Here is a 13,407-nt window from a genome sequence, read left to right as displayed (position 1 = left end):
CACAGCATGCTGAATTTATTCAAACCAGCCAATCCTAAGCCTGCTTACTCTGCCTTATCTGTTCTTTCCTATGGAAACCACAATAACAGCTCTTGCCCACATTTTCTCCTCGCTCCCTCTGCCTCCTGACTGACCCTGGTGCTTCTCCATGTGGCCCTCCCGCATGGTGTGTCCCCTCTTCCAGGAACTGTGAGTAACAAACTGTCTATTCAGTGGCACTTGTCTCCTGATCTGTTGGCCTCATTTTACCTGAATGATAGTAAAACCTACATTTCCAAAAATACCAATTAAATTTGACATTAACTTTTTTTCCTGGGACAAGACAAGATGTGCCTTTTCACAGGACATATTCAAGCTCTTAGCTCAGGAAAAAAAATATTGTTCAATTTTATATTGGAGAATTAATTTGGAAGATAGATACATAGTAGATACATAGATAGATAGAGGTGTAGGGGCTACCCTTACATATTTTATTCCAAATTATATATAATATGTTATATTTTATATATATATTCCATATATATATATATATATATGGATTTCATCTCTGTAATATCTTAATTTTTTTCCTCACTCTGTTTTCTTCTTTTGTCATATAATCTTTTCTTTAAATATTTTTATCTCTTCTTTAAGTAATTTGTTTAGGGAGATTTTGGCTATGTAAATTATTTTGGTGACCTCTCCCTCTCCTTCCCTGGATAATTTATTATTTTTTTGGTGTCATTCTTTTTCTTCCTATATTTTAACTCTTTTTCTCTTTTGATTGGTGGTGGTGGGGTAATTGTGCTCAGATCTCATGCTGCTTCTTTTCTGACTGGTTCTCATTCATCCATATATCTCAGGGAGGCATCTATAACAAACTTGGGCATGCTATGTCAAACATGCTCTCATCAAAACTGTTATATCTTCTGTCTTTGGGGTATATCTCCCTTCAATTTTAGTATCCACAATGCCAGTGTGCTCACAGTAATATCTGTATATTAACTTTTGAGCTGGCGACTGTTATTTACCTTCCCACCTTCTTTAGGTCAAGCACCTCCACTTAGATTGTAGGTGAGGTTGTAGATAATAAAAACATTCAATGGTACAGTTTTTCATTCATCAGCATCTCCTCAGCCATCTTCCGATGCTGCCTGCTCACATTCCTGTATCCCACCTCTCTGAACTAACAAAGAACAGTTATCCTAGACTCAGTCACAGGATATCAGGGGAATCTTTAACCTCCCTGATAGCTGAAAAGAAATGTTTTGGTTCCTCCTGTCCTCACTTGTCTCATATTTCATAATAGTCAACACATCTTTGCAGTTTGTAGCGTCAGTATATATCCTTGCTTCCATAAAAATTATTTTTTCTCTCTTTTTTCTTGGTTTGTTTTGTTTTTTCTCCAAGGGATTTTGAGGCAGAGGAAAGGAGGAAATTTCCTGTTCTCTGCCTTCTCTAACCAGAGGGCATCTGCATATCTTTTTTTATTATTATTATTAAACAGGAGGAATAGGTAAAGGTGATTATAGCAAGATCCATGCTCAAAAATCACAGTTAATATTGTTGAGTGAATGACTTATCCTGAAAGTTGACACATACATGAGATAAAATAACAAAAGTATCTTCTATGCGTGCAGCATGAATTTAGTGGTTTATATTTATCTCATTTGATTTTCACAATAACCTTGTGAATCAAGCAAATCAGGAGTTACTATCTGCATACTATAAATGAATAACTAAGTCTGAAAGCAAATATGTAACTTGCTCTAGTGAGGTTTAAAATACTAATAATTCACATTCTAGTGCCATTTCTTCTAAATATCTCTGCTTCTTAGAATTTACAATATGCACTAAATGCGGCTGGATATATTATTAACAGGCAGTTGACTTCTAAGGAACATATAAAAGCAGAATCATTGTCTCTTAATTAGTATTCTCCTGATTAAAAGTGACAAAATCACAATTCAAACCAGCTGAAAATAAATGTGGTAGGCTGAATAATGCTTCCCCGAGGATGTCATGTCCAAATCCCTAGAACTTGTCAATATGTTATCTTACATGGCAAAAGGGACTTTGAAAGTGTGATTAAGTTAAGGATCTTGACATGGGGAAATTATCCTGGATTAAGTGGGTTGGCCCAATATATTATAAGCGTCCTTATAAGAAGGATACAGGAGGGTTAGAGTCAGGGAAGGTGACGTCACATTGGAAGCAGAGAAAGAGATTTGAAGATGCCACATGACTAATTTTGAAAGTGGAGGGAGGGGCTGTGAACCAGGAATGCAGGCAGCCTCCAGAAGCTGGAAAAGGCAAGCAAACAGATTCTCCCTTAGACCCTCCAGGATGAACACAGCTTAGCTGACACTTTGATTTTAGCCTTGTAAGACCAATTTCAGACATTTGATCTTCAGAACTATAAGATAATAAATTTGCGTTGTTTTAAGCCACTACATTTATGATAATTTGTTACAGCAGAAATAGGGAACTAACACTGTAGGTAGTTTACTGGTGCAAACCCCCAGAAAACCCGAGGCCTGGCTGAGGCATGGGGCATGGCTGCATTTCTTGGGTATCCAAACCTCTATTTCAATTCACTCTCATGGCCGTTTCCATGCAGCTGGGAGATCCTCCTGGCACCTTCAGGCTCCCCTATTCCCACATCAGTCTCCTTAAGACTATAAATGGCTCTTCTGGTGTCCACCCACATATCGGTCAACGTGTCCAGGGATGGCATGCCCTGATTTGCCCACTTGAGATCAGGTGCCCTTAGGGCCAGCCCACCTGATGGACAGCCCTACACAGCGCACATAAGGGTTCCCAAAAGGAAAAAAAAGATTTCAGTAGACAAAAATGTAACTGCATTTTATTCCTTGCCTCTTTAGCATCCACACACACTCCCTTCACCTATATATAATGTAAAAAATAATCCTAAATAAAATAATGCATCTAAAAGCACAGTAACCCTCCTCCAGCTCTCAGTCCAGGACCTTTGGGTGATGTGTGTTCCTTTCAATGAGATCCAGAATTAGTTCCTCACTGTTTGGTTACCTATAACCAAAGGATCATCTTATTGACCCCCAACACTTCTAATGTATACTTATGATGGGACAAATAAGTAACCACAATGAACTCCCGTTTGTAACAGGAAGAAAGGAAAGAGAGTGCCCATACTCATTGTTTCATTGCTTACATTACCTTCTGGGAACAGTGAGTCCCTGCAGCAGTCAATCACTCTGGCCCTGCTCCTGGGATGATGGCTCTTGGCCCTGTTCCATGTGATCATATGTGAGAAGAACTGAGTTGTATCATTTTTGCCTTTTACCTCTTGTTAAAATGGCACAATAGCCAGGGGAGGGCATTAGGACAGAATTAATCCCAGACCGCCATTTTTCTAAAATGGGTTTTTCATATAATAAAACTTCCTTAGCAGATTTGCAGTGTTTCATATCCTTGGTCTATAGGCCAACACCTAGAACGTGGATCCAGGTTTTTCTCTGTCAGCACGGCCTGTTCCCTAGCACCTTAGAACAAGGGGCTGTTTGAGGGCAGACGCTCTTCTCTGTCTCCAAGCTGCACCCAGGTTTCGCCTTTGCAAAGTGAATAATAGTTACTCTTGTCAGAGCACTGAGTCCACACCAGCGGACATGTCAGAGGAGCCCAGGGAATCCGGCTTTGGTAAAAAGTTGCCTTATCTTAAGAGCCGTGTATAATCTTATTTTTTGTTTTTTTCTAGTTAGCTGAGTTTCTCTCCGCTTGCTTTGTTCTCGCTAATGAGCATTTGACTTGAGGAAAAATAAAATTACTAAATTCTACATGTGCTCTTTCAGTTAAAGGTTGAACCATTTCCAAAGCTATATTACCTTACCTTATTAATTTACATCATCATCATAATAATATCTTGAACTTGTTATTCAAGTCTCAGGCTGAGACTGTATCAGATTTTACAGGACATGGCTTTGCTGTAAGATAGCTTTTTCCTTTCTCGGATTTGTGATAAAGCAATGCTGTTAAGGGTGGATGGGCACGTTTATAACCACACACACTAACGTCTCCTTAACAGCCAACATCATAGCAACCTGCTTTGTGCCTGTTTTCATCAATTGACTTCAAAGATGAGTCTGCTAGGAGAATTTGCAAGAATGACACAATGGAGGATAACAAAAGATACCTTATTTAAAGGAAACTTAAATTCACATGGAGGGGCTTTTTCTGTCTCTTTCAAGCAGTGCTAGTGAGACAACCCATTAGCAAATGTTTAGAAATAATGAGAAAATGCTCTGGCAAATGACAGTAATTACACAGGAAGATAAACTGTAACATACCTGAAACGTGTTAGAATTGTTCTTCATATAGCAACATATATAGATAAACATCTATCTTAACTTGTGTGTGTGTGTATGTTAAAATTATCTGCAAGTGGGGGCCGGCCCGGTGGCGCAAGCGGTTAAGTGTGCGCGCTCCGCTGCGGCGGCCCGGGGTTCGCTGGTTCGGATCCCGGGCGCGCACCGACGCACTGCTTGGTAGGTCATGCTGTGGCGGCGTCCCATATAAAGTGGAGGAAGATGGGCACCGATGTTAGCCCAGGGCCGTCTTCCTCAGCAAAAAAAAGAGGAGGATTGGCGGATGTTAGCTCAGGGCTGATCTCCTCACAAAAAAAAAAAAAAAAAAAAAATTATCTGCAAGTGACCCTGATAAATTTTCATGGTGGCTTGCAAGTTTTATCATATTAGAAAGACATACTATTTATATTGAGTATGTTAGGCTCACTTTTTAAAACTCAAAACTCTATTAAAATTGATGGGGTTTTTTAGAGTTACTGCACATTTGGTTGTCCTATTTTAGGTCTTCATCACTCTTTTTCTTGCATTGTATATAGGGATCAATTTCAGATCCTTTAAAGGAATAAAGATGAAATTATTTTGCAGTCATTAAGAATCTGTGTTAATGACATCAACACTTACTTTTCTTATTTATCACAATGCTTCTTTAATCTTTGAACACTTATCTATCCTTCATAGTTTTGAATGGAAGACAGTAAAGTTAAAACAAAGGAGCACTTGAAATAAAGTGATAGAGAAAGAATTAGAGTGTGTGTGTGTGTGTGTGTGTGTGTGTGTGTGTGTTCTCACATGCATACATGCATGCAGCGGGCAATCAGAAAACATTTTATTTCTTTCAAATTATTTTATTGAGGTCATATCAGTTTATAACAGTGTGTAATTTCAGGTGTCTATTATTATATATCAGTTCCTGTATAGACTGTATCGTGCTCACCACCAATAGTATAGTTTTTATCCGTCACCATACACATGTGCCCCTTTAACACTTTCGCCCACCCCCCACTACCTTCCCCTCTGGTAACCACTAATCTGTTCTCTTTATCCATGTGTTTGTTTATTTTCCACGTATGAGTGAAATCATATGGTATTTGTCTTTCTCTGTCTGGCTTATTTCACTTAACATAATACCCTCAAGGTCCATCCATGTTGTGGCAAATGGGATAATTTTGTCTTTTTTAATGGCTGAGTAGTATTCCATTTGTATATATGTACCACGTCTTCTTTATCCATTCATCGGTTGATGAGCACTTGGTTTGTTTCCATGTCTTGGCTATTGTGAATAATGCTGCAAGGAACATAGGGGTGCATAAATCTCTTTGGATTGTTGATTTCATGTGCTTTGGATAAATACCCAGTAGTGGGATAGCTGGGTCATGTGGTATTTCTATTTTTAATTTTTTGAGAAATCCCCACACTGTTTTCCATAGTGGCCACACCACTTTGCATTCCCACCAGCAGTGTATGAGGGTTCCCTTTTCTCCACATCCTCTCCAACACTGGTTATTTTTTTGACTTGGTAATTATAGCCATTCTGACGGGCGTGTGGTGATATCTCATTGTAGTTTTCATTTGCATTTCCCTGATAGTTAGTGATGTTGAGCATCTTTTCATGTGCCTATTGGCCATATGCATGTCTTCTTTGGAAAAATGTCTGTTCAGATCCTCTGCCCATTTTTTGATCGAGTTGTTTTGTTGTTGTTGAGTTGTGTGAGTTCTTTATACGTTTTGTAAATTAACCACTTGTCAGATGTATGACTTACAAATATTTTCTCCCAGTTGGTGTGTTGTCTTTTCATTTTGTTTGTGGTTTCCTTTGCCTTGCAGAAGCTTTTTAGTCTGCTGTAGTCCCATTTGTGTATTTTTTCTTTTGTTTCTCTTGCCTGAGTAGACATGGTATTTGAAAAGATGCTAAGACCAATGTCAAAGAGTGTACTGCCTATATTTTCTTCTAGGAGTTTTATGCTTTCAGGTTTTACATTCAAGTCCTTAATCCATTTTGAGTTAATTTTTGTGTATGGTGTAAGATAATGGTCTACTTTCATTCTTTTGCATGTGGATGTCCAGTTTTCCTAATACCATTTATAGAAGAGACTTTCCTTTCTCCATTGTATGTTCTTGGATCCTATGTCAAAGATTAGCTGTCCGTAAATGTGTGGTTTTATTTCTAGGCTTTCCATTCTGTTCTGTTGATCTGTGTGTCTGTTTTGTGCCAGTACCATGTTGTTTTGATTACTATGGCTTTGTAATATATTTTGAAGTCAGGGATTGTGATGCCTCCAGCTTTGTTCTGTTTTCTCAGGATTGCTTTAGCTATTTGGGGTCTTTTGTTGTTCCATATAAATTTTAGGATTCTTTGTTCTATTTCCATGAAGAATGTCATTGAGATTCTGATTGGGATTGCATTGAATCTGTAGACTGCGTTAGGTAATATGGACATTTTAACTATGTTTATTCTTCCAATCCATTAGCATGGATTATCTTTCCATTTCTTTATGTCATCATCAATTTCTTTCAATAATGTCTTATAGTTTTCAGTGTATAGGTCTTTCACCTCCTTGGTTAAATTTATTCCTAGCTATTTTATTCTTTTTGTTGTGATTGTAAATGGGATTGTATTCTTGACCTCTCTTTCTGCTAGTTCATTATTAGTGTATACAAATGCAACTAATTTTTATAAGTTGATTTTATACCTTGCAACTTTGCTGTAGTTGTTGATTATTTCTAAAAGTTTTCAGATGGATTCTTTAGGGTTTTCTATATATAGAATCATGTCATCTGCAAACAGGGAGAGTTCCACTTCTTCCTTTCCAATTTGGATGCTTTTTATTTCTTTTTCTTGCCTCATTGCTCTGGCCAAAACCTCCAGTACCATGTTGAATAGGAGTGGCGAGAATGTGCACCCTTGTCTTGTTCCTGTTCTCGGAGGGATGGCTTTAAGTTTTTCACCATTGAATGTGATGTTGGCTGTGGGTTTGTCATGTATCGCCTTTACTATGTTGAGGTACTTTCCGTCTATACCCATTGTATTCAGAGTTTTTACCTTAAATTGATGGTGGATCTTGTCAAATGCTTCCTCTGCATCTATTGAGATGATCATGTGAATTTTATTCTTCATTTTGTTAACGTGGTGTAACACATTGATTGATTTGCAGATGTTGAACCATCCCTGCATCCCTGGTATAAATCTCACTTGATCATGATGTATGATCCTTTTAATGTATTGCTGTATTCAGTTTGCCAATATTTTGTTGAGGATTTTTACATCTATGTTCATTAGCGATATTGGCCTGTAATTTTCTTTTTTTTTTTTTTTTATGTTGTCCTTGTCTGTTTTTGGTATCAGGGTAATATTGCCCTCATAGAATGAGTTAGGAAGTATTCCATCTTCTTTAATGTTTTGGAATAATTTGAGAAGGACAGGTATTAAATCTTCTTTGAACATTTGGTAGAACGCCCCAAAGAAGCCATCTGGACCTGGACTTTTGTTTTTTGGGAGGTTTTAGATTACTGTTTCAATCTCTTTACTTGTGATTGGTCTATTCAGATTCTCTATTTCTTCTTGATTCAATTTTGGGAGGTTGTATGAGTCTAAGAATTTATCCTTTTTTTCTAGGTTATCCAATTTGTTGGCATATAGGTTTTCATAGTATTCTCATAATCCTTTGTGTTCTGTGGTATCTGTTGTAATTACTCCTTTTTCATTTCTAATTTTATTTGTTTGAGACTTCTCTCTTTGTTTCTTAGTGAGTCTTGCTAAGGGTTTGTCAATTTTGTTTAGCTTCTCAAAGAACCAGCTCTTTGTTCATTAATCCTTTCTACTGGTTTTTTAGTCTCTATTTCATTTATTTCTGCTCTAATTTTTATTATTTCCCATCTTCCACTTACTTTGGGCTTTGTGTGTTCTTCTTTTTCTAGTTCTGTTAGGTGTAGTTTAAGATTTCTTGTTTGAGATTTTTCTTTTTTGTTGAGATGGGCCTGTATTGCTATAAATTTCCCTCTTAGAATCTCTTTTGCTGCATCCCATAAGAGTTGGTATATTGTATTTGCATTTTCACTTGTCTCCAGGTATTTTTTTCTTGCTCCTTTATTTCTTCATTGATTCAACAGTTGTTCAGTAGCATGTCGTTTAGTCTCCATGTATTTGTGACTTTCCCAACTTTTTTCTTGTAGTTGATTTCTAGTCTCATAGCACTGTGATTGGAAAATGTGCTTTTCAATCTTCTTAAATTTATTGAGGCTTGCCTTGTTTCCCAACGTAGTCTATCCTTGAGGATGTCCCATGTGCACTTGAGAAGAATGTATATTCTGCTGTCTTTGGATGGAATGTTCTATATATATATATATATATATATATCTGTTTAGCCCGACTGGTCTAGTGTTTCATTTAAGTCCACTGTTTCCTTATTGACTTTCTGTCCAAATGTTCTATCCGTCAATGTAAGTGGGGTGTTGAGGTCCCCTACTATTATTGTGTTGCTGTCAATTTTTCCCTTTAAGTCTGTTAATAGTTCTTTTATATACTTTGGTGCTCCTGTGTTAGGTGCATATATATTCATAAGTGTTATGCCCTCTTGGTGGAATGTCCCTTTTATCATCATATACTGTCCATCTTTGTCTATCATTGTCTTTTTCATCTTGAAGTCTGCTTTGTCTGATATAAGTATGACAACACACAAAAACCTGCTTTCTTTTGCTTGCCATTTTCTTGGAGTATTGTCTTTCATCCCTTCACTCTGAGCCTATGTTTGTCTTTAGAGCTGAGATATGTTTCCGGTGGTTTTCTGTGATGGTTTTCTCAGTTTTCTCTTTATTTACAATTTATGGCCCTGGTCTGATTTTTTGTTTAGTGCTTACCGTGAGGTTTGTATAAAGGATCTCATAGATGAGATAGTCTATTTTCTGATAGCCTCTTATCTCCGTTATTCTAAGCAGGTTTTATTCTTTTCCTCTTCCCCTTCTGAGTTATTGTTGTCACAAGTTATTGTTTTTTGTCTTGTGAGTTTGTGGCTAAATTGAAGTGTTTATAGTTATTTTTGATGCTTTCCTTCCTTTTATCTTTTATGTTATAATTAAGTGTTTGCTAACCTGTTCTGATAGAGAGCTGCAATTTTTTTATTTTGTCTACCCATTTGTCTCCTTGCTCAAAACTTTGTTAACCTTTGCCTTTTTGTTTCAGGTATGAGGGCTTCCTTCATCATTTCATGTAAGGGAGGTCTACTGTCAATGAACTAACTCAGCTTTTGTTTATCTGGGAAAGCTTTTATTTCTCCATCATATCTGAAGGATAGTTTTGCTGGATAGAGTATTCTTGGCTGAAAGTTTTTGTCTTTCAGAATTTTGAATATATCATTCCATTCTCTCCTAGCTTCTAAGGTTTCTGCTGAGAAATCTGCTGACAGCCTGATAGGTGTTCCTTTGTAGGTTATTTTCTTCTGCCTTGCTTTGCTTAATATTTTTTCTTTGTCATTGACTTTTCCCATAACTATATACCTTGGAGAATGTCTTTTTGCATCAATATAATTAGGAGTTCTACTGGCTTCGTGTACTTCTAAGTCCAGTTCCTTCCCCGGGTTTTGGAGGTTCTCAGCTATTATTTCTTTGAATAAGCTCTCTGCTCCTTCCTCCTTCATCTTTCCCTCTGGAATACCTATAATTCTTATGTTGCTTTTCCTAATTGAGTCTGATATTCCTCAAAGAATTTCTTCATTTTTTAAAAACTTAGTTCTCTCTCCTCCTCCACCTGAAGCATTTCTAGGTTCCTGTCCTCTAATTCACTACTTCTTTCCTCCATAACGTCAGCTCTATTTTTTATGGTTTCTAGATTATTTTTTGTCTCATTAATTCTGTTCTTCATATCCAGAATTACTGTATGGTTTTTTTTTAGGGCTTCAATCTCTTTGGTGAAATATTCCTTCTGCTCATTAATTTTATTCCTGAGTTCATTGAACTGTCTTTCTGAGTTTTCTTGTAAGTCATTGAGTTTCTTTATGACAACTATTTTAAATTCACTGTCATTTAGATTGTACATTTCTGTGACTTCAGGATTGGTTTCTGGAGACTTGTCATTTTCCTTCTACTATGAAGCATTACTGTAGTTTTTCACAGTGTTTAATGAACTGATCCTTTGCCAGCACATTTGTGGTAGTATCAAATCACAAATTCCACCTGCCACCTCTGGGGGGGGGGGAGCAAGAGGTGTGTTTCTGATCCTGCATCTTCTGCTGGAAGTTGTGCAGTTATGGCTGCATTTGTGCACTGGCTACAGCTTCTCGGTGGGTTGCTTTCATTGGGGCGGGGCCTCTGTTCTCAGCAGGCAGGTTGCACACATGCAGGCGGGCTCTGTGCTCACAGGTGGTTTGGCTGAGCCACTGTGCTTGGTGGGCAGGGTGCCTTCACAGGGGCTGAGTCACTGCCACTCACCACTCAGTGGGGAGTGTTCCAATGGGTGGGGCCACTACAGCACGGTGGGCACTCCTGCAAGCAGGGCTACCACTCTGCATTGGCGTGCATGGGCCAGGTTGCCCCCGTCTCCTCTTATAGTCACACCAGCCACTGTGTGCAGCTCCATGACCTGGCTCACTGCTGCTGGGGATGGGGAAGGATGCACTTACCTAGTTACACTGCCTCTTGGGGATCCAGTCCACCCACCTTCAAATGTGTGACTGTGTGGATATCTCAGGCATCCTGTTGTGCAGTGTGGGAACCCTCTGTTGGTTAATGAATGTCCATTTAGTTGTAACTTAGAGGGGAGAGACAAAGGGACCAGTTCGCTCTGCCATGATGCTGATGTCACTCCTCCAGAAAACATACTTTAGTTCTGTTAGCCAGGGCATATGTTCTCTATCAGTTCACACATTTGACCAAAGTGTTTCAGAATGGAGAATATACTGCAATAAGAATATCACCAAAGTATGAAATTGCTGGCTGCTATTTTTATTTCATCAATGCATTCCATTTACTGTACATTGTGGATATAGGGCATTCAGGCCTGTTTTATGATCTGTGACAAAATGTAATAGAGATTCTGGCCACCATCCAGGTAAAATACCTCCAACAAGTATCAGCAAGGACATATTTCTAGATTTCAAATCATTAATCATTTGAGTTCCAACTGAAGATAATAATCTATTAATTGTTCCTTCACTTTGGGGGCTAACATAAATTATTTCACTAAATCCAAAAAAGTTATGAAAATATGATTCTCATGTGTGCCTTGTGTTTTTAAAAAAATCACGACCTCAACACCTACCCAGAAAACATATTTTGGACCAAAGAGCTACCTGTGACAGCACTATAGGATACAGCCCTCATCCTTAGGATCTGTTCCTGTCACCATCATTGACATGTGATTCAGAGAAAAGGTGAGTTACTCAGTTCAAAACCATCATTACATGAGAAAAAAATTTGGCTGTGAATATATTTTGTGTGTCAACCTAGCACATAAAAACAATTCAATGGTGTTGTATTTAGGATTTGGACCTTGGGAATTTTACCATTTACCCCATGAAGGACTCTCGTGAGTCTCCACTGCTTCTGTTACGTGACATAGACTTCCTCTACCCCAGGAACAAAGAGAACAAAGCAAGAATATAACCATACGAGTCACAGCAGCACACAATTGAGTTTTCTTACCTGATATAATAAAATAGAAAAAGACTTGAAAATGGGATACATTTAGAGAAAAGAAAAGGACTGAAGCACTTTGCATCCAGGCAAATTATGTTTTGTTTTCACAGGACTCTCCAGAGCCTGCCCCCTTCAAATGAAGACGGCAGCATTTACTAGAAATAGTGCATTGTTTCTGAGATTCATCTGCTGAATTATGGTACAAAATGCTCTGGCCATTTCCCCAGGCCATACATTCTCTTACTGAGCTCTCTGAGGGCTCGAGATGGTGAGGTTATCTGCAAGGAAAGAGCACAAAAGGCAGCCTAGTTCTTCTTCCCATATACAGCCCCCTTCCCTACTCATAAAACTGAACTGTTTACATTCTTATCAGCCTTTACACAAGGAAGATGTGCTCTGTGCACTGTTAACGTATCAAAAGAAGAGTTGATAGAGACGGATAAAAAGAAAATATACACCCAAAGACACGGAGATAGGGTGGATTTCTAAGCAATACACTGTTAGGAAGGAGAAAATCCAAGAATGGAAGTAAAGTTGGGGACCCCAACTGGGGCAGAGAGGAGGGAAAAATCACAGCTTGCCCTTGTGGAATGTTAACTCTATGCACCACAATGTCCTATGTACTGTGCATGTGTTAAATCATTCAAGCCTCATAACAGCCTATGGGCTTAGATCTTTTTTCAATGCCCATTTTACAGGTGAGGAAACTGAGGAACAGAGCGTTAAGTAACTTGCCTAAGATCACACACAGCTAGTGAATGGTGGAGGCCAGATCTGCCTGGAGGCAACCTGGCTCTGGAGCCCCAAATTTTAACCTCTACTCGTACCTCTCTCTACTTCCACAATACGAGACAGGGCATCAGGCTCTGCTATCATGGCTTGGGAGATATAGAGCTTCTTTTTAGCTACAAGCAATTATGTAGAAGCTGGGAAGAAAGGTTTCCCTTTGTCTATGTCTCAGTTAAATGTGACATGACAAAGCAGCAGATCAGACAAGGAGCAGAAGTATTCCTAAATAATTATTTGATGTCACTTCCAATAAGCCAGAAACAGTGGCAAATATTAAATAAGGGGCATTGCTTTCACTCCCTGGGATCTAGACACAATTTCCTGTAGCATATTTTTTTCACATTTCGAGCCCTAAACTATTTCTTTCAAAACATTAGCTGCACTATAATCAAATGTGGGTATCCCATAAGTGATATGATGTTGAATGATTTATTTCTTTGGGAAATGATTTTTGAGACTTTACAATGAACAGGACATTTATTTAGGTAATGAAATAGGTTGACTTTAAGGGAAGACAGATGTTCATGAAGTAAATACAGGAAAAAGTAAACAAAAAGAGGAAAATAATTTTGATTTTGTTTTCATTTGTGGCTGAATTTGTATGGTGATTTAAAAAATACTTGTTGAAAACTTTCAATAGTATTGAAATTAGAATCTAGGACATACATTT

This window comes from Diceros bicornis, chromosome 32 (genome assembly GCF_020826845.1).
Source record: "Diceros bicornis minor isolate mBicDic1 chromosome 32, mDicBic1.mat.cur, whole genome shotgun sequence".
NCBI classification, from domain to species: Eukaryota; Metazoa; Chordata; class Mammalia; order Perissodactyla; family Rhinocerotidae; genus Diceros; species Diceros bicornis.
Note: the sequence above shows the minus strand (reverse complement) of the source record.